The sequence below is a fragment of the Eubalaena glacialis genome, chromosome 7 (assembly GCF_028564815.1).
Source record: "Eubalaena glacialis isolate mEubGla1 chromosome 7, mEubGla1.1.hap2.+ XY, whole genome shotgun sequence".
In the NCBI taxonomy this organism is placed as follows: domain Eukaryota; kingdom Metazoa; phylum Chordata; class Mammalia; order Artiodactyla; family Balaenidae; genus Eubalaena; species Eubalaena glacialis.
In genome coordinates, this window is record NC_083722.1 from 21,681,011 (window position 1) to 21,703,845 (window position 22,835).

At 36.5% G+C, this 22,835-nt stretch overlaps 1 non-coding gene and 1 pseudogene across 1 annotated transcript; both read right to left on the reverse strand.

Moving 5' to 3' along the window:
• Positions 1 to 3,247: 3,247 nt before the first annotated feature.
• On the reverse strand, positions 3,248 to 3,320 carry TRNAK-UUU (transfer RNA lysine (anticodon UUU)). Its single transcript has one exon. It is a non-coding gene; the product is annotated as a tRNA-Lys (tRNA).
• A 9,832-nt stretch (positions 3,321 to 13,152) lies between these two features.
• LOC133095658 (zinc finger protein 883-like) lies at positions 13,153 to 14,993 on the reverse strand (annotated as a pseudogene).
• Between the last annotated feature and the right edge of the window lie 7,842 nt (positions 14,994 to 22,835).

Genomic DNA, 22,835 nt, shown 5'->3' on the forward strand with positions numbered 1-22,835 from the left:
GAGGCCAAACTCTACCAAACAGTATTTTACTGCATGGGTTTATTCTGATATTTCCTATTTCTATTCCTATATCTTCTATTTCATTTATTAAAATACCATTCATGACCTTTTTTTCCATTGGTTTTACACCCATTCACTTCTGAGTGATTTCAAAAACACTGTCACTTATATAATGGTATTCGAAATGTCTCTTCCTTTTAGAGTCAGATAAGGAAGATGTGAAAGACAGTGACCGTTCCACAGTGGTCAAAGAATTAAGGAAATGGTTCTAATGCCACCAGTTTTTTTTGTTGTTGTTGTTATCAAGCAGGACACAGTGTTAACTCTCCCAGAGACTACACTCCACATGCCCCTATCTGTGATTATTCCTGCAGTTAGTGAAGGGAAATCACACTTATTCTAAACAGTCCTCTCTGATTCGGGTTTTTGTGTTTTTTTTTCCCACCTCTATTCTACAGTTGTGATGTGGATTCTTTTACTCCTCATCTGCTGAAGGATTCTTGTCTGTGTGACTAAGTAGGTATTTGTCCTCACCTCTTAGAGAATATTTTGCTTTTATTCCTCTATTTTACCATGTCCAACATATTGTTCTGATGCTGTTCCCTCTGTGTAGAGAATACTTACCTCAGATATCTATAAGATTTACTCCCTGGCTTCCTTCAAGTTTTTGTTCAAATGTTGGGATCAATGGATCCAAAGGTTTTGGACAAATGCGGTCTGCCCTCCATTTTCTGTGACTACTTCAAACGATTTGTCTATTAAGTTCCCCTAACATTTCTTCTAGGATGAATAATTCTCATCTTCCTTTGCTGTGTTGTCACAGTACACTGGTTGCAGTGTTACCCCATTCATTCAGCATTTACTCTTGCTAGCTGTGGTTTATGGCTGTCTACAATCAGTTAGATGTTTGTATACTGGAAATTTCAACCTTAAAGTATTTGGGATCATTTGAGATACTTGGAGACATGACTCACCACACTTCAGCCCCACATCAAGAAGAAAAAAAAAAAAAAAAAAGAGGGTAAAAAACCTTCCTTCAATCTTTTAACAATATTTTAAAATAAGAAATTCCTGTTATTGATGTCTGAGGGTGATGACATCTGCTGGATGAGTTGATCTGTCCAGCTAATTGTTCAGTGGCTGTTCTGAAGTAGATTTTATCTGATAGGTATTAATATATGATAAAAGATCCTCAGCATTGTGACAATTCCCACAAGGCAATCCACATGCATTTCTCCACACCTCTGGTCTCTAATCTTCAAATCTTGCTCCTTTCAGATTCCTGACCTTCCAGCCAACCATTCCCTTTTACCTAGGATTCCATATACAGCTTTATCTTAGGCCACTTCTCTCTCCATGTAAAGAGGAACATCAAATGAACCATCTAAAGCTCTAACCACTGGGAGGATTTCTTTTCACCACTATCTTGCAGGGTTACTTCTGAGTGGGAGATTGTGTCACAGCAGTTCATTTAAAGCTCACAGCAACATACAGAACTCACCTATCTATGAACCAAGTGATTTGATTACCAAGGGCTCTTCTACCTAATTCCCCACATAATGGTTCTTAACTTCTCTGATATGTCAGACTGGACATTTCCACGGACATTTCATTAGTCAAACCAAGTCACATGGCCAAGTTCATGAGGAAGAGGAAGTGTGTATATTATATAATAAATATATTATTTCAATGAAATAATCATAAATAATTATAAATTCACATGAAGTAATTATACTTATAGTTATAAATTCACATGAAGTTGCAAAGATAATGTATCAAGGTGGCATGTATCAATAGTTCATTTTTTTTACTTTTGAGTAGTAATCCATAGTATAGATGGACCACAGCTTTTTTAACCTATTCACCTATTAAGGAACATTTTGGTTGTTTTCAGGTTTGAACTATTACAAATAAAGCTCCTATAAATAATAATGCACAGGGTTTTGTGTGGATATAAGTTTTCATTGTTCTGGGATAAATGCCTAGGAGTGGAATTGCTGAGTTGTATGGTAAGTGTGTGTTTAGTTCTTTAAGAAACTGACAAACTACTTTTCAGAGTGGCTACACCATTCTACATTCCTATGAGCAATGTATAACAGATCCAGTTTCTCTGTATTCTTACCAACGTGTTGCAGTTGTTACCATTTGTTATTTTATCTCTTGCAATAGGTGTGTAATGATATCTCACCATGGTCTTAATATATATTTCCTAAATGACTAGTGATATTGAACATCTTTTCATGTGGTTATTTCCCATTTGTGTATCCTCTTTGGTGAAATGTCTTTTCATGTTTTTTGCCCATTTTCTAATTGGATTGAGTGTTGTTTTAATGTGGAGTTTTGAGAGGTCTTTGTATATTCTAGATATATCTTAGCCAGATATGTGATTTGCAAATATTTTCTCCCAGTCTGTAGCCTGTTTTTTTAATTTTCTTCACAGAGTCCTTTGCAGAGCAAAAGTTTTTAATTTTGATGAAATCCAGTTAGTCAAATTTGTCTTTTATGGATTGTGTGTTTGGTGTTATGTCTAGGAACTCTCCACCAAGCCCCAGGTCCCCCAAATTTTCTCATATTTTTTCTAAAAGTTTTATATTTTATTTTAAATCTATGAACCATTTTCAGTTACTTTTTTTTTTTCAGTTACTTTTTAAATAAAGTGTGAGGTTTAGGCTGAGGCTGGCTTCTTTTGTCTATGGATTGCTCCACCCCAATCTTGTGAAAAGACTTTTCTTCCTCTACTGAATTGCTTCTGCACTTCTGTAAAAAATAATTTAGATGTACTTGCATGTGGTGCTTTCTGGATTCTCTATACTCTTTCATCGACATATATCTATCCCTCTGCCAAAAATGTACACTCTTTATTACTGTGGCTGTATAGTAAGTCTTGAAATAATAAGAATGTTTTCTTCCACTTTATTCCTTTTTTTCAGAATCATTCTAGTTATTCTAACTCATTTGTCTTCCTATATAAATAAAACACCCTAGTCTCGAGGGATAGCTTTCTTATATTTCATGGGCTGTAAGGGCTTTGTACTGTGTTCCTCAGGAAGTGTCTATTATTAAAAACTGCTAAAATCATCTTTTGTTTGGAACAGAATATCAAATCTCAACCACTAGCTAAGGCTGAAGGTAACTGACTTCTTGGCGTTTTCTCACTGTAGGTAAGTAAAAGTCATCAAAGTTTAACCCACATTTTTTTGGGAGAAAATCTTAAGTACCATTGGCCCATGGAAACACAGGTCCATAGCGCCTGGACAGGGACTTGAACCCTGGACCCTCAGATTAAAAGTCTGATGCTCTACCGACTGAGCTACCCAGGCTCTGGAAGCACCTCTTTATTCGGTCTCCTTTGTACAGTTCAATTGCTTTGGGGGCATTCTTAACCCCCAACAGAATTTTGATAAATTCGATATTCCCCCTCACATTTTTTTTCAGTGGACATGTAACATTTTTCCTCATAAGGTTCAATTTTTCTGAAGGATAGAGTAGCTTATATCAAAGGAATCTTAAAACTATAGTAATTTAATACTTACCAACATCTCTTGAGAAAGAGAGAGAAGAGAAAGCCCTTGTTAAACTTCTGTGAAAGATTTTCCTTTGATCTTTTATTTCCTTGAATTCGTTATTGCCATCCCGTGTCTCTCATAGAATTTTATTCGAATACAACATCTTTTTATATTTAGTATCTTCTTGATTTTCCTACCATGCTTCTCTGTACCAAATACAGGTATAAACATTGAAATCTGATGTTTTTCTTTTGAACCTAAATCTGTATTAAAAATACTTCTTGTGGATTGTGCTATATCTGCATCTACTTGCACATAATTAATCAAAGCATAATAAACAGATAATAATTTAAAGACCCTTTAATGGAGGACATAATGGAAGTAAATGTGGAATTTGTCCTCCTCCCTCCTCCATGAAATCATGTACAAGACTACGTCTACTGAAGGATTCAGTTCTTCCCATTGTTCCCGTGATGGGAATCCGGGAGGAGAGCATATTTACACCCCGGGGCACTGTGCCACAGCCAAATGAATCTTAATTTATCAGAAATGTCTTAATTTATCAAGCAGAAGGGCGAGAATTTTCCATGAAAGGTTAGAACATGGGACTCACGTGCCACACTTCTATGGCAGACTGATCCTCTGAGAGGCGACTTTTGAAAGGTAAATACCTTAGGAAAGGTGAAATATGTAAGATCTAGATGTAGATTTAGTTCAACTGTTTGAATACAGCTTAACGATGGAGTTGCTATAAAACTTGCAGCCAAGGTTGGTTCCGATGCATCGATCTCTGGGTTTCCTGTCCAATACACTTCAGCTGGCCCACTCTGCTTATAAACGGATGTTCCCTCGTCGATATTCAACTCCGTTATCACAAGTGGGTTTTCAAACACAAGAATGGCTTCTTTTCTTTTCTTCTTTCCCTCGTCTTTTTCTTCCTCCCCCCTAGCTCAGCTCAGTGCTCCCTTTACTCGGCCTCTTTTCGGTCCCCTTGAGAACCACAGGGTTCCAGCAGCCCCTCCAAGTCTGCTTGTTTCCAATCCGCCAAATATTCAGTCTCTGAACCCGCTTCTTCAGAAGCTTGTCTGGGCTCACAGGAGGATCTGCAGGGGGAACCGAGGAGGGGGCGGCGGGGCAAAGCCTTGAGGAAACCCTCGCTTGAGAAGAACCTGTCAAAAATCTCAAGAGGTTTTTCTTTGCCTGAAAGGGAGCCAGATTTTCAGAATTCCATTTCCGATTGGATAACGTTTGGATCCGTTTTGACAGGGGACAGGAGTTCCTGTGTCTGAAAACAAGATTTTTGTTTTCGGAGTTGGTCTCGGAATAGGGCTTTTGGAAGCCTCTGCACATCAAGCCTCCTGTTGTTCGCGGCTGCCTCTGCGTGCTACCTTCCAGAAATTGCACTGCTAGATGCCGAATAAGAACTTCACTCCACACAGAAGTAACTAGAAGCCACAAAAATATTGCCCACCAAATCCAAATGTTAAATCTCTCCAATTTAACTTCCCTCCAAACGTCTATAGTCCCTCCTCCGGCAGGAGGGTGAATGTGACAGAGAAGTTGGAGTGGAAAGGGGCAGGGGAATTCCCGACTGTTTCGTGTCCTCTCTTGCTTTTGGACGTCGAGGTTGCATTTCCCCTGGAATTCCTTCTCCCTTTCCCATTTGCCAGTTCCTACTTGTCCTTTGGATCTCAGTTCAGACATTACCCACTACCTCTTCCCCGAAGCTTTTGCTGACTCCTCAAGACTGGTTTAGAAACTCCTAGAATACACCCAGGATTCCTGAAGTTATTTCAATCTTATTAATAGTCCTTATTACATGTTGTATTATAACTATCTCTTGTATGAATCTTACATTTGCACTCTCAGGGCTCAGTCCTTAAATACCACGTATATGGAAATGTCTTTCCATCTTGGACTGTTCCTTCAAACTCCAAATTCACATATGCAGCTGCCTTCTCGACAAGTATTTTATACTTAACATTGCCAAAGACTGAATTCCTAATCTTCTCCCCAAACTTTCTCCTCCCCAATCTTCCCCCATCTCAGTAAACAACTACTCCATCTGTGCAGTTATCTGTGAGTCTTTGCTTTTGCTCAGATCTTACATCTCATCTATCAGCTCCACCTTCAAAATATATCCATAATTCAACCAGTTTTTACTATTTCCTTTGCTATCATACTAGAAGGCCTATCAATCTCTCACCTAATTTAAAAATTTTTTATTTTATATTAGAGTATAGTTGATTTTTAATGTGTTAGTTTCAGGTATACAGCAAAGTGGTTCAGTTGCACATATACATATATCTATTCTTCTTTCAGATTCTTTTCCCACATAGGTTATTACAGAGTATTGAGTAGAGATCCCTGTGCTATACAGTAGGTCCTTGTTGATTATTTATTTTATATATAGTAGCGTGTATATGTTAATCCCAACCTCCTCCCCTCTCCTTTTTTTTCCTTTGACACAATTTTACATTAATTTTTGTTTCCTTTCTACAAAACCATTTTAAAGGCATTTTACTGATTGAGCACCTCAGGTTTTATGTGAAGTTGCTCCTGTTGTGAATAAAGAGGGAGTTCGTTACTCTGGAAATTTGCTTCTGTCTTTTCCTCCAGGCCAGTTCTACCTGGCAACAAGATACAATTTGAGGTGAAGTCCAAACAGTCCTCATTTCACTTAAAAAAGAAAATAATCTTAGCCTGCCCTGTGGCCAGTAGTGGTTGTGACCACAGCTGGCTATTGAGAACATTTCCAGTATGTAGATCCTCAGGCGTTTCTCGGGTCCATCACCTCAATTTTTACAATAGGCCTGTCACTGGTCCCCCGGTTTCTAGTAACCTTGCCCCTTTCCTGTCTATTCTACACACAGAAGTAGTGCAAAATTCCCCAAGGGTTTGAAACTCTCCAAGAGTTTCCCTCCTGTTCAGTAAAGAAACCAAAGTGCTTCTAGTGGCCTGCAAGAGCCCTCCCATCCTCCCCTCCTCCCCTCCACCCTCCTCTCTAGTTCCTTGTTCTTCCTCAGACAAGTCAGACATACTCCTGCCTCAATCCTTTGCACAGGCTGCTTCCTCTGCCTGGAAACACCCTTTCCCAAACACGTGCCTACCTCATTTCCTCATATCCTTCAGGTCTGCTCAGATATCACTTTCTCAGTGCAGGCTTACCTGTTCAACATATTTAAAATAACAAGACAATAAAAAGAAAAAAGAAGCCATCCCTATTATCTTTTTGCTATATTTTTTCATTCATACTTATCACCATCTACTGCACTATACATTTTACTTATTCATTGGTCTGCATTTCCCATTACAATGCAAACTCCATGAGGATAGAGTTTTGCCCATTTTGTTCACAGGTTTAGTCCCAGTATCTCGAGGAGTACATGTTAAATAGCAGCTACTCATTAACAATTTGTTGCATACATGTTGAATGAATGGTCTACCAGGGTACAATAAATGAGTTTTTCCACAGGTGGATGTACAAGCAAATTTCAAGTGTTTAACCCTGAAAGGGAACAGGAATGGTCTGTTCATAGAAAAAGGGTCTGAATTCCATTTATATAGCTCCCTGTTGTGGGTGTGTGTACAAACCTGACTGAGTTGCTAACCGTGGGTCTTCTGTTTAATTATGTGACCCACCATTGCTAGTCAGTGCTTGTGCAAGGACTTAAAGCTTGACCCTGCAGTTAGGACTAAGCACCTAAGACTTCTAATCCCATCTGGAGAGCTGCAGATGTTCATCTGTGTAATCACTAGTTGTTCCACTTTCCAGACCTTCAACTGTCCAGGAATAAACCTTGACTCCTGAGCTACTGGAGCTAAGGCTGGATGAAGATAATACATGAGGCTCCAAGTGAGTGGGAATCTGTTCTAAAGAGGACACATTTTCCTATAAGACTTCTGAATAGTGCTGTTAAGAAATTGTATTTATTTGGTTGTTTTGTATTTTGAAAAGGTAATACACTCATAGAGTTCAAAAATGTATAAATAGTTATACAGTTAAAAGTTTCCTCCCCATCCCTGTTACTCACCTACCTGGTTCCTTCTCTTTTCTCCACCATCCACAGGTTTCTACTATTATTAATTTGTTACTTAACCTTCTGGAGTTTCTTTATGCACTTGCATGTAAATATATAGATTCATATGTTCTGGGTCTTGCTTTTGATACCTCACAATATATTTTGGAAAACTTTACACATTGATAACATAGAAAGCTTCCTTGTTTGTCTTTGCTTAGTTTTACACTTTATTGCAAAACAAAACATACAGAGAAGTAAATAAAACCTTATTTATAAGATATAACCATTACTCAGGAGCAAAAAAAAAAAAAAAAAAAAGAGCATTGCTGCACTCCAGAAGCCCTCAGTATGTCCCTTCCACTCACCCTGCCTTCCACACTCTTCTTATCCCCCCAGAAAACCACAATCCTGACTTTTATGGTAACCATTTTTTACATTCTTAATACATTTTACCATCTACTCATACATCCCTAAACAATATATCATAATTTTGTGGTTTTTAAATTTATATAAGTATAATCATACTAAATGTTTCCTTTGTGTCTTCTTTTCACAAAATTATGCTTGTAAGATTCATCCATATTTTTGTGTGTAGCTCTGATCTGTTCATTGTCAATTGTTGAATAGTATTCAACATTATTTATCCAATTTACTGTACAGGTTCATTCAGGTTGTTTCCAATTCTTGGCTATACAAACAATACTACTATGAACATTCTTATACAAATCTCCTTGTGCACATATTTCTCTTGGGTATATGTCTAGGATAATAGGGTATGTGTATCTTCAACTTATTAGATAGTGTCCAACTGTTTTCTAAAGTAGTTGTATCAGTTTAGACAATAGTGGTGATGAAAGTTCTTATTATGTCACATCCTTGCCAAATAGTACTTCTTGTCATATTAATTTTAGTAATTCTTGTGGAAGATCAGTAGTATTTAATTAGAGGATAACTTGCATTTTCCTAATTTCTAATAAAGTTGGTTGCTGTAGTTTTAAAAAAATATATTTCCACAAATTCTTTGGCACTCCTCTTATCAAAAGGTGGAGTCTGATTGCCTTCTCCTTGACTATGGGCTGGGCTTAGTGACTCGCTTCTAAGAAACAGAATGAAGCCAAAGTGACGCTGTGTTTGACATCTCAAGCTAAATAAAAGACAAACATCTTCTGCCTGGCTCACTCTCTCAAGAAGTCATAGAGTTCATAGAGTCATGGACTCATAAAAGTTCTTTATACCATATTTTCATGCTACTCCTGTTTGTTATTTATATTGGAAATATCTTCTCCCATTCTGTGTTTCATTATTTTATATATTTTTTTTTTTTGGATGAACAGAGTTCTTCATTTCACTTAAATTTATCAAATTTCCCCTTATGTTTAGTGCTGTTGTGTCTTATTCCTTTAGAAACCCTCTCCTATCCCAAAGTCCTCAGGGATTTTGAAATATTCTCTTCTAAATGTTTTATACTTTTGCCTTTTACATTTCAGCAAATTAATTAATGCAGCTGAATTAATTTTTATGTATGGTGTATATTTTCCATATAGAGATCTAATTATGCTAGCACAATTTATTGAAAAGTCCTTCCTTTCCTTACTCTTCTACAGGGTCCTATTTATTACATACCAGATGTGCTCTTTTTTTAATGTTCCACTGGTCCATTTGTCTATCCTTGAACCAATACCACTCTGCGTTGATAAGGCTCTAAAGGAAGTTTTTGGGTATGGATGAGAAAGTGTCCCCTTCCTCCTCTTTCTCTTCTTCTTCCTTTTTCTTGACTCTTTTAGCTGTTCTTGGCTCTTTTCATTCCCAAATATTTAGAAAGATCTTATTAAGTTCAACAAAATGTTGAGATTTTAATTGGAATTACATTAATCTATTAATCAATTTTAGAAGAGTAAATATTTTTACAATATTGTATCATTTTACAATCCATAAACATAATATGTAACTTCAGTTATCTAGGTCTTATTTAATGCCACTCAATAGAGTTTTATTTTTCCTATGAAGAATTTTGCATTGTTTCTTAAATTTATTCCTGTGTATTTGATATTAATGCCATTTTAAGTTCAATGTTAGAACTCATAGAAAAACAATTTATTTTGTATCCAGCAATCTTGCTAAATCTCACTGATTTTAATTATTTATGAGGATTTAAAATTTTCTGCATACTGTAGTAATAACTCTAAATAATAAGAATTTTATTTCTTCATTACAATTCTCTCTTTTGTTTGTCTTGCTTTGCAGCACTGGCTAGGACCTACAGTACAGCATTGAGTGGTAGTGGTCTTACTACTCTGAGATAGCTGAGATAGCTTTCACAATTTCACCATAAGTGTGATGCTGCCCTTGGCTTTTTATACATGTTCTTTTTCAAACAAAAGAAGTTCTTCTCTATTTTTAGTTTGCTTAGAAGTATTATTATTGGTGAATGTATGTTGAATTTTACCAAAACCTTTTCTGCATCCATTGAGATGATCATATGTGTTTCTCCTTTGATTTTTTAAAATAATGTTAATATTCCTTTTTTTTTTTTTTTTTTTTTTAGCTATGCAGCTTGTGGGATCCTAGTTCCCCTACTAGGGATCGAACCTGAGCCGCCTGCAATGGAAGTGTGGAGTCCTAACCACTGGACCACCAGGGAATTCCCTTCTTTGATCTTTCAGTGGGATTAATTAATGTCGATTGATTCTATAATCTTCAGCCAACATTCATTCTTTGGATAAATCCAACTCGGTAGTGCTGTATTATCTTTCACACTTACCTGGATAGACAGTGGGTCAATATTTTGTTCAAGAGTTTTGCATCTATGATCATGAATGAGACTGGCTTGTAATTTTCCTTTCTAAATATTGTCCTTGTCAGACTTTTGTATCAAGGCTATGCTAGACACAGAATGAGTTGGGAAGAGCAGACTCTCTTACTCTCTGGAAGCATGGAACAGTTCTTTATTTACTGTTTGGCAGAATCCACTGGTAAATCTATCAGTGTCTAGAGCCTTTTTTGTGGGAAGATTTTAAATTATTGATTCAAGTATACCCCAATAAACCTGACTTTAAAAAATGTCCTTCGGCAAGTTACATTTCCAGTCAATTTTGGTTTCAGGGCCATTAGGTACTATTATTATTGTTCAATAGAAAGGATATCTCCTACTCCTTCTGAGCCTACCATTTTTTGACTGACTAAATAATTTATAATTTATGCCATCATTGAGGTCACAGCATAATAAAATAGTTCACATAAGTTATTATATAATATGTACAATATACTATAATAGCTTACTGTAATAACTATTATGGTATATTGTAGTATATTATATACTATATATTACAGTATGTTATTATATTAAATAATTAATAACATATAATATTATATATGTTATATAATTACAATAGTAAACTTCCCACAAAGTGTCTGGCACATTTATATATCATCTCATTTAATCTCTAAGGTAACTCTTGACAGGTAACCTTGTCATTATTTTACAGATGAAGGAACTAACTCTGAGAGGTTATATTCTCTGACCAAAAGTTACACAACTGATAGGTTGAGAAATTGGTGCCCTTAACCATTTTCCGTACCAATTCCCTCAAATGAGCTATTTCTCAAGAGAATGTGCAGACTGCTCAAATTTTTTTTGGTTTTGTCTATTTCTTACTAAATTCATTCCTAAATATTTTTTGTTTCTATAGCTATTGTGAATAAAATCTCTTTTCCATTACACTTTCAAATTATTGTTAGTATAGTGTATATGTATTTGTAATACTATTAACTTTATTTTGTAACTGCTTACAAAATTGTGTGAACATGTCATGCATTTTTATGGTGAGAAAGTCTGCGACTTTCATAGGTTCTTAAAAGGATACATAAATTCAGAAAAGCTTAAACACTGCTGCCTTAAGTCCAGGTTTTCCCAAAGCTTGTGTAGCAAGTCCATTACAGTTTATGCTTATGTGTGAACAGTTTTCTTGGACACCAAAACAAACACCAGACTTTGAAAGTCTGGACTACTCTCCAAAACCACGTATTGGATAAGTTCCATAAGTGGATTTTTTTCTGTCCCTAGGTAGTGAATTTAAAATCACAGGATTCTGAGGTAAATCTTCATATTTTCAGGCCATTGTCTCTATAACCACAGGAAGAAGTCAGACAACAGACCAACGAACTTTTCTAGATGTTCTGAAACTCAAAATTTATTCTCATTCAGATGACCCTTACATATTTAGGTGTGTAAATAACAAATGAAGTTCCCAATTTCATCTTTTCTTGGTAATCTGCCCAAGACATGTTTCTAGTTCCTTTTCATCTGGGAGATGATGGCAACAATACTCAATTTAGTAGAGAAAGTTGAGAAAGTTACATTGTAAGATTAAGTTTGAATAAATTCTAGGAAAGCTAGCTTTATTTTATTATTTTTTAAATAAATGTATTTATTTATTTTTGGCTATGTTGGGTCTTTGCTGCTACACGCAGGCTTTCTCTAGTTGCGGCGAGTGGGGGTTACTCTTCATTGCGGTGTGCGGGCTTCTCTTTGCGGTGGCTTCTCTTGTTTCAGAGCACGGGCTCTAGGCGTGCGGGCTTCAGCAGTCGTGGCTCTCAGGGTCTAGAGCACAGGCTCAGTAGTTGTGGCGCACGGGCTTAGTTGCTCTGCGGCATGTGGGAACTTCCCAGACCAGGGATTGAACCTGTGTCCCCTGCATTGGCAGGCATATTCTTAACCACTGCACCACCAGGGAAGTCCCGAAAGCTAGCTTTATATACCAACAGTTCGATTCATTCTTTGCTGGGGTTTTATCCAACATCATATCCTTAAGAAAAGATCCCAATGTTCCTACTGCAATAAATCATGGAATTTATACTATTATATCTCAATATTCTTCAATATTCATAATATGTTGCATTTTGGAGAAAAAATACAAGGGTAATATATAGCATATATGGCATGTGGTCTATATCTTCATTGAATCACACTTGATGTAGAGTAAATAAGTCACAGTTTAAGAACCACATCTACAGAAGCCTGCATTAGTAAAAAAAACAATAAATGTGGACCTTAAATATAAATTAATCAGGCCTTCCAAATTTTCAGGTGAGTAAACCAAAGTTTAAAGAGGTAAAGCAACTTAACCTCAAAATAACAAATAGACCTAGTTAGTAATAGAGCTGAGATTAGAATCCAGGACTTCCAAAACCCAAACAAGTGCTCTTTCCACTAAACTATGTGGTCACTCTAGGAAGTTGACAGGTTTTTTGTTTGTTTGCTTGTTTGTTTTGTTTTTGGCTGCATTGGGTCTTCGTTGTTGTGCTTGGGCTTTCTCTAGTTGCGGTGAGTGGGGGTTACTATTTGTTGTAGTGCATGGGCTTCTCATTGCAGTGGCTTCTCTTGCTGTGGAGCACAGGCTCTAGGTGTGCGGGCTTCAGTAGTTGTGGCACACGGGCTCAGTAGTTGTGGCTCACGAGCTCTAGAGCACAGGCTCAGTAGTTGTGGCGCACAAGCTTAGCTGCTCCGTGGCATATGGGATCTTCCTGGACCAGGGATCGAACCTGTGTCCCCTGCATTGGCGGGCGGATTCTTAACCACTGCACCACCAGGGAAGTCCTGAAGTTGACAGTTTTCAGGATCCTCTTTCTGTTTACCTGGGGAAGGTCTCCATACTAGCCAAGTTCCCAAGGCATTCAGAGGATTTCTCTCCAGTGTGAAGCTTTTCATGTTGAACAAAAGAAGAGTTTTGTCTAAAGGTTTTCCTACACTCAGTATGTATATTTGCCTTCTCTCCACTATGAATTTTCTGGTGTTTTGTAAGATATGTGCTCTGGCTAAAGGCTTTCCCACATTCATTACATTTGTAGAGTTTTTCTTTAGTATGAGTTTTCTGATGTTTTTTAAGGTTGGTCTTCTGGCTGAAGGCTTTGCCACATTTATTGCATTCATAAGGTTTCACTCCAGTATGAATGATCTGATGTTGAATAAGGCCTGAACAGTAACTAACGGCTTTTCCACATTCATTGCATTTATAAGATTTTTCAATGGTATGAGTTTTCTGGTGATTTGTGAGGTTTGTACTCTGACTGAAGGCTTTTCCACAGTCATTGCATTTAAAGGGCTTCTCTCCAGTATGAATTCTCTTGTGCTGAATAAGGGCTGAACAGAAACTGAAAGCTTTCCCACAATCGTTACACTCATAGAGCTTCTCTCCAGTGGGGATTCTCTGATGCTGAATATGCCCTGAGCGGTCACTAAAAGCTTTCCCACATTCATCACATTTGTAAGGTTTTTCTCCAGTATGAACCCTCAGTGTTGTGTAAGGAATGAACTCTGGGTAAAAGTTTTCCCACATTCATTACATTTATATGGTTTCTCTCCTCTATGACTTCTCTGATGTTGAGTAAGGTATGTACTTCTGCTGAAGGCTTTCCCACATTCCTTACATTCATATGGCTTCTCTCCAGTGTGAGTTCTTTGATGTCGAATAAGAGCTGAGTAGTTACCAAAGGTTTTCCCACATTCATTACACTCATAAGGTTTCTCTCCAGTGTGAGTCCTTTGATGCTGAATAAGGGCTGAACAATCACTAAAGGCATTCCCACATTCATTGCATTTGTATGGTTTCTCTCCACTATGCATTCTCTGATGTTGAATGAGGTCTGAACAGTAACTGAAAGCTTTCCCACAGTCATTACATTCAAAAAGTTTCTCTCCAGTATGGACAATATGATGTTGAGTAAGAGCTGAGTGATCACTGAAGGCTTTCCCACATTTGTTACATTCATAGGGCTTTTCTCCTATATGAATTCTTTGATGTTGAGTAAGATGTGCACTCTGACTAAAGGTTTTACCACATTCGTTGCATTCATAAGGTTTCTCTCCAGTATGAATTCTTTGTTGTAGAGTAAGATGTGTGCTCCGGCTAAAAGCCTTTCCACATTCAAGACATTTATATGGTTTCTCACTAGTATGAATTCTTTGATGCTGAGTAAGTTATGTACTACGACTGAATGTCTTGCCACATTCAGTACACTCGTAAGGTCTTTCCCCACTATGAATTCTCTGATGTTGAATAAGGACTGAGCAATAACTGAAGGCCTTCCCACATTCATTGCATTTGTAGGGCTTTTCTCCAGTATGAGTCTTCTCATGGTTTGTTAAATGGGAACTCTGGTTAAATCTCTTTTCACATTCATTACATTTATAAGGTCGTTCTCCAGTATGACTTGTTTGATGTTGAATGAGAGTAGTGTGGTCTCTGAAGGTTTTCCCACATTCACTATATTTATAAGGTTTCTTTACAACACATTTACTTTGTATAATTAAATCTGAGTTTTGTTTGAACATTTTTCCATGTGTACCACATTCATGGCAATGCTCTTCTATAGTATCACTCTGCTCTGAAACAAGCATTGATTTTTCACTGAAACTTTCCCCAAATTCATTAGATTCTATATCACTTTCTTTGGCAGAAATTTTCATGAAGGTGACTAAATCTTTTCCCAGATATTTCTTCTCGTTTATGTGCTGATTCCAGATTTCCAGGTTTCTCCCAATATAAAATTTCTCTTTGTAATTTCTTCCATCTTTATTCCTTGGGATGAACCTTCTTTGAGAATGTCCTGCTGCCCTATTGTTGATTTCTTGGCTCTAGGTTTAGACTTCCCATCTATAAGACATAAAAATACAAATTTACTATGAGTCTGATGCTAGGAGAAAAAAAGCTGCTATATTGGAAACAACATAATGAAACTGAAAATACTGAGAACATTCCATATTGGGAATATAAATATGGTGTGCTAAACTAAGGAAGGATAAGATGGAAAAGCTAGTGGTGTGAAAGGGTCTAATTCAAGAATAATGTAATCAAACAGAATAAAGCAAATGGCTTGTCAGGTGAGAAGCGTGATTAGGGAAAAGGCTAAATTACAGAACTTAGAAAAATATGAAGATGAGCATGGATTAAGAAAGGAAAACTGTTATCAAAGAGAGATGGTCTTTTAGGGAGTCTCCTGTGAGAAAACTATTTAAGCAACATTTAAACTATTATCTTAAAGGCTATTAAGAGGTATTTAAATGTATTTCAAATAAACTTTCCTATTAGATTTGGATTTTTGACTTGCACAAAGCATTACTTTTACCTAATCTCTCTTTGTTGAAAAACTGCTAATGTTATTGCTTTACCTTTGAGGTAAGAAGAGCAGAAACTAGGTCTAAAGGGAAAAAGACAGACTAAAAAGGGGGAAATTTATTCTTTTGAGGTGGAAATTAATTCTTAGGGCTTTCCAATGACAAACCTACATTGTTTTTATTCTCAGTCAAGGATAGAAAGGCAAGAAACATTAAGCCCAGAGGACAAAAGAGGGATTATATGTCAGCATATCTAGTAGTCCTTCACTATGGGTTCATACTTGAGAGTGAGTACTAAAATGTTGATTGGAAGTTAAGTGTTTGTGTGTAAGGACATGATGAATAATTGGTTTCACTGCAGGATTACTGGGCAGGGACCTGGCTGTTTTGTTAGAGTATCCCCAAATGTTGGCACCTATAGTGTTTTATTTTGGGCTGATCAGTTTCCCCATAATGAAATACTTCAACCTTCTACTTGGAAAGTGTGTTACCAACCAAACTTGGGTCCACCTGCCCGTGCGCAGTAAAGTCAATTTACTGACATCGGGTTGTGGTGAAGGGAAAGTGCAGCGTTTATTGCAGGGCGCCAAGCAAGGAGTCCAGGTAGCTAGAGCTCAAAAGGCCTGAACTCCCAGATGTCTTGGCTTTCAGGGAAGGTTTTTAAAGACAAGGTGAGGGAGAGGGGTTTGTGGGGTGTGTGATCAGCTTGTGGACATTCTTCTGATTGGTTGGTGGTGAGGTAATCGGGAGTCAACATCATCAACCTTCTGGTTCCAAATGGACTGGGTCTACGTGCTTGTGGGCAGCATAAAATTAACTTCTTCCACCTGGGACGGGGGAGGGTTCAGTATCTTCAAAACAGCTCAAAGGACATGGCTCAGAATATTATCTATAGCCCTTAAGGATGAACTAAATGTCCTTGACGTTTTTAATGGCTAAACTGTTATTATTTTGTCCTGCTTGACTGTTTTCCTTCCTTTCTGCATTTCTCACTTCTTTGATTAAATTTACTTTCTGGAACTTGGAGGAGGCCTAGGAAGCTGAAGATTTTCTACAAACAAGAGGTAGGCAAAGGACATGGGGTGGGGGCAGGTCTGTTTGGGGAAGTCCCCATAGGGTCCTGCTCCGTTACACGGGGGTGGGATGTAGGAGCTTGATGGCCCATGTTCTGAGTCAAGTGAAAGGAAGAATTTGTGGAGGGAGGGTTTCCCTTTTCAGTATGTAGATTTTCACTTAAACATCTGTTTTCAGTGTGACCCCTAGATCCGGGCATATAAAAAGCAAGCATTAAACATGAGGAATTAATGATTTTATTAACTGTATTCCTAACATTCAACATTATTTCTTCATTGTAACTAGTTTATTATTGCTTCTCCTGTCCAAAAAGTCCTTCTTTTTTTGTTTTGCCCATCTAATTCTTGACCATACTTTAGAGCCCCACTTATTAGTTTCATGACATTCCTAACTCTCCAGTTTTCCTGATCTCCCACAGTATTTACTGTACTATTTTAACTTCTAATTTATTTTTTATTTTTTAACATCTTTATTGGAGTATAATTGCTTTACAATGGTGTGTTAGTTGCTGCTGTATAACAAAGTGAATCAGCTATACATATACATATATCCCCATATCTCCTCCCTCTTGCATCTCCCTCTCATCCTCCCTTAACTTCTAACTTTAGTGCTTAAAAGCAGCGCCTTATATTGTTTATCTATTATCTCACGTGTGCATATGTTCTCTCTTGAGTTACTGTTTCACGTTTTGGAAGAAAGGAAACTGATTACTTTTTTGGTTGTACAGCTAATATTTATTAAGTTTATGCCAAGCTGACTCACAATATTAACATAGTTAATTCTCCTAAAAAAACTATGAAGTGAATAATAGAATCTCTATTTTAATGGAGGTTCAGAGTACTGAGTCACTTGCTCCAAGTTACACATAAGCCACAACTCCAGATTCCAAGCTCTTTTATCTCTACTGCCCGAGGAAGCAGCCTTGTGTAATAGAAATGATATAGACTAAAGACTCAGAAAATCCTTAGTTTTAATCCCAGCTTTCTACAGACTACTTGTGTGATATCAGGTGAAGCCCTCTCATCTGGACCCTTTCTAATCCTTAATACCACTGATACTGTGACCTTTCAAATACAAAAAATTCTGACCAAACACTTAAATTTCTTTCATACCTTTGAGATAAAGGTCCTTAATGATTTGGCCCACTTACCAATCCAGCATCATCATTTGTCACTCCCACATGCCTTATATTCTAACCATACTGTTTTTACTTCCTAGTGTTCATCACATTTATGTCTCCCTGCACATACTGATCTTTTAATCTAGAACTTTCCTCCCACCACCTACTCTTTGCTAAGCTAATTGCTAATCCTGTTCATTCTTCAGGATTCAATTCTAACATTACCTTATCTATATTCTAGGCTCCTTATCTATATTCTCATAGCCTCTATAATAATAAAACAATTATTCTTAAAAATAATAATAGCTAACATTTAATGAGTGCTTATCATGCTTAAAACCATCACTGTTCTAAATACATGTATTTAATCACTTATTCCTCATTAGAACTCCATGAGATAGAAGCTATTTTTATCCCCAATTTATGAATGATTAAATGGGGCATAAAACTTATTACAATTAATTTTACCTGTTTCTCATTACTTTTTAAAACATACTACTAGAGGGACTTCCCTGGTTGTCCAGTGGTTAAGACTCTGTGCTTCCAATGCAGGGGGTGCAGGTTCAATCCCTGGTCAGAAAACTAAGATCTCATATGCCGTGTGGTGCATCAAAAACAAAAACAAAAACAAAAAACCTACTAGAAAAATTTAAATTATATATGTGGCTTGTATTATATTTCTATTGATCAGTGCTGGTTTAGAGAGATTAGACATTTGCTCAAGGCTACAGAGCTAGTTAGTGGCACAGCCAGGACCCAACCCAGTCAGCTGGGTGAGAGAGTCCACCTTCTTCACGACTGGTCCCCATGTTGTGTCAGCATATTCTCCATCACAGAACTCATCAGTCTTTTTTACTAGACTTTGAGCTTCTGGAGATCATAAACTAAAGCCTTTAACCTTTGAATCGTCAATTCTTAACACAGTATCTGACATATAGAATATGCATGAGGAACGTTTGGTGGTTTTTTTTAATGAGAATGCCACAATGATAGCAATTTTTAAAAATTAGTCTGTCCACTTTTTTTTTTAAACTAAGCCCTAGAAACTACTTAAAGCAAAAGTTGAGATAAAGCCACCATCCTAATACTTGGAAGAATAATATTTGATAGTGAGTATCTCCTTTTAAAATAATTACAGGCATAAATGCTAAGAGGGATATTCAACCTGTAAACTGAAACAAATTTCAGTTTACAGTTCAGTTCCTTCAGTTTCCTTCAGAAACCATGAAGGAACCCATGGAGTAGATGGAAATTTAGGTGAGTCAGAGCTTTACACTGTCACGCACTGCATGAAAAGATGGTTTCACAAAGGACAGTGAACTCAATCAATTTTATCTGAGAAGATAAAAGAGGGCTAGGAAAAGATAATCAGATTCTTTCTGAAAGAAAAGGAGAAATCCCTTCATAAGCATATTTGCAACACAGTGGTGAAAGATAAACACAAATTATAGTCAAGAAGTGATTGTGTGATCATTAAAAGAGCAACGTTAACAACCACTTTTAATATTAATTGACTTGCTTCAAAAATTACTTGCATTTTAAAGGAAATTTTATATCAAGATCATGAATATTACAAATAATTCAACTAAATATATAACTATTAGCATAAACGATGTTCTTTTGTGTATTATCCTGTGGAACTCTGTAAATACCTGCCATGAGGATTGGTATAAAAGAAAGGATGCACAGTAGATGGAAGTACATAAATAAAGAGGCTAAGACTAAAATGAGGATGAGATTCAGATAACTGAACTTGAAAATCTGCAACTTTATTAGGGTTTTCTTGGTTGCCTAATATACATGATTAACTTCATAATTCTTACTGGACTTTATAGTAGAAAATGTATTTTCCATTTGTAGAGGTACAAAATCAACTTTAATGAATTATCCAGACATTCCTCATCTTTATTTTTTGCTTGTTTGATTTTGTCCAGTAGTATGAAAGGCATATGATCATTGCATGCTTGTCAATATATCTTACATTTTTAATAATTTTATATATTATAGATATATAGATATATATATATTTTTCCCCTGCACTGGGCAGCTTGCGGGATCTCAGTTCCCTGACCAGGGATTGAACTTGGGGAATGGCAATGAAAGCCCAGAATCCTAACCACTAGGCCACCAGGGAACCCCTCCTCCCCCCACCTAAAGTCTATTTTGAAATTAACTTGCAGCTTAACTTCCTTTTTATTTATATCTGTCCAATCTTTTATTTGAAACTTCTTTATTACTTTCATCCAAAAATCAAAACACAACTAAATAAGAAGCCCATATTTTAGGGACAATAACAAGTCCTACAACTCAGGCTTATCACAAGGATTAGATAAATTAATATGTAACAAATATGTAAATATGTTAATATGTAAAGCACTTAGAATGCTTAGAAAGTAGGTATGTGAGGCTAGTTTCAATTAATGTCATCCATTACATCAACAGACTAAATAAGAGAAATTATATGATCACATCAATAGATGCAGAAAAAGCACTTGAAAAAAATCCAACAACGTTCATGATAAAAACTCTCAGTAAACTAGGAATGGAGGGGAACCTTCTCAACTTGATAAGACTATTTTAAAAAAATCTTCAGCTAACATCATACTTAATAGTGAGAGGCTTGAAGCTTTTCCACTATGATGAGTTACAAGGCCAGGATGTCCACTCTCACCTCTCTTTTTCAAAAATGTACTAGAAGTCTTTGTTAATGTGATAAGACAAGAAAAGGAAATAACGGTATACAGACTGGAAAAGAAGAAATAAAACTGTCTTCATTCACAGATAACATGATCATCTTTGTAAAAATTCCAAAAGAATCAACAAAAACTCTTAGAACTCAAGAGATTATAGCAGGATTGCAAGTTCCAAAGTTCATATACAAAAGCCAATTGCTTTCCTATATACAAACAATGAGCAAGTGGAGTTTGAAATTAAAAACACAATACCATTTATATTAGCACTGAAAAGAATAAAATACTTAGGTATAAATCTAACAAAATATATATAAGACCTATATGAGGAAAACTACAAAATTTTGGTGAATGAAATCAAAGAAATAAATAAATGGAGAGATATACCACAATCATGGATAAGAAGACTCAGTATTGTCAAGATGTCAGTTCTTTTCAACTTGATTTATAGATTCAGTGCAATCCTAATCAAAATCCCAACTTATATTATGAATATAAACAAACTGATTCTAAAGCTTATATGGAAAGGGACAAGACCCAGAATAGCCAACACAATATTGAAAGTGAAGAACTAAGTTGGAGGATTGACAATACCCAACTTCAAGACTTACTATAGAACTACAGTAATCAAGACAGCATGGTAAAATAATTGGTAAAAGAATAGACAAATAGATTGATGGAACAGAATAAAGAGCCCAGAAATAGACCCACATAAATATAGTCAACTGATCTTTGACAAAGGAGCAAATGCAACACAATGGAGCAGAGATGAATTCTCAACAAATAGCACTGGAACAACTGGATAGCCACATGAAAAAAAAATTAACCTAGACACAGACTTTACATCCTTCACAAATACTCAGAATGGATCATAGACACAAATGTAAAATACAAAACTATAAAACTCTTATGAGGTAACATCGGAGAAAACCTAGATAACATTGGGTATGATGATGCCTTTTTAGATACAAAATGATCCATGAAAGAAATAATTATTAAGCTGGACTTCATTAAAATTAAAAACGTCTGCTCTGCAAAAGACAATATCAAGAGAATTAGAAGACAAGCCACAGACTAGAAGAAAATATTTGCAAAAGACACATCTAATAAAAGATTGTTATCCAAAATATACAAAGAACTCAGAACTCAGCAATAAGAAAACAACTCTGTTAAAAAAATGGACCCAAGATTTTAACAGACACCTCCCCAAAGATACACGAATGGCAAATAAGCACATGAAAAAAGTTCCACCATGATATGTCATCAGGGAAATGCAAATTAAAACAAATAGATAACACTACACATCTACCAGAATGGCCAAAATCTGGAACACTTACAAAAACAAATTCTGGGGAAGATGTGGAGTAATAGAAACTCCATTCACTGCTGGTGGGAATGCAAAACGTACAGCCACTTTGGAAGACAGTTTGACAGTTTCTTACAAAACTAAACATACTCTTACTGTATGATCCAGCAATTGTGCTCCTTGATATTTACTCAAATGAATTGAAAACTTATATTCACACACAAAAAAAGGGGCAGCATAGACAGATAGATACATACATACATATATAGATAAAGATACATATACAAGCTCAGGTAGTGAAAAATGCTATCAAAAGAGTAAGGTAAGGGGATAAGGAATAAAGAGGATCTTTATTGTAGATAGGATGGCCAAGGAAAATTTTTATGGGAGGAAACATTTGATCAGACCTGAGTAAAAAGAGGGAGTGAGCCATGAAGATATCTGAGAACAGACCCAGAGAACAGCAAGTACAAGATCTCTACATCAGAATCCTGAGGTGGGAATAACTTCAGGATGCTATGGGAAGAATGGGAGGCCAGTGTACCTGGAGAGAGTAGTAAGCTAGGAGAGTGTAAGAAATGAGGAATGGATCATTATGTGGTGTAAAATACAGCCAGCCCCCGGGATCTGAGGTTGGTTTAATCCATGCGTGCAGAACCCACAGTTACTGATGGCCAACTGTACTGAACAATTTTACAGAAGAGACTTGAGCATACCAAGATTTTGGTATACACGGGGGTCCTGGAACCAATCCCTTGTGGATACCGAGGGACGACTGGAATGCCATCTCCCTTATTCTTCAAGGATATGGGAGAACTTGCTTGTTAAATTCTTACAGTATAGGACTTACTGGCTTTATTATCATAGGCAGTGTTATTTAATGGGAAAAAACACTCAGCTGGGGATAAAGGACCCTGGATTCTAATATCTGAGTAAAATGCTGTAAAAGTATTAAGCAAGTCAATTTGAGTCTTAGTTTCTTCAGTAACAAAATAATAGGGTTA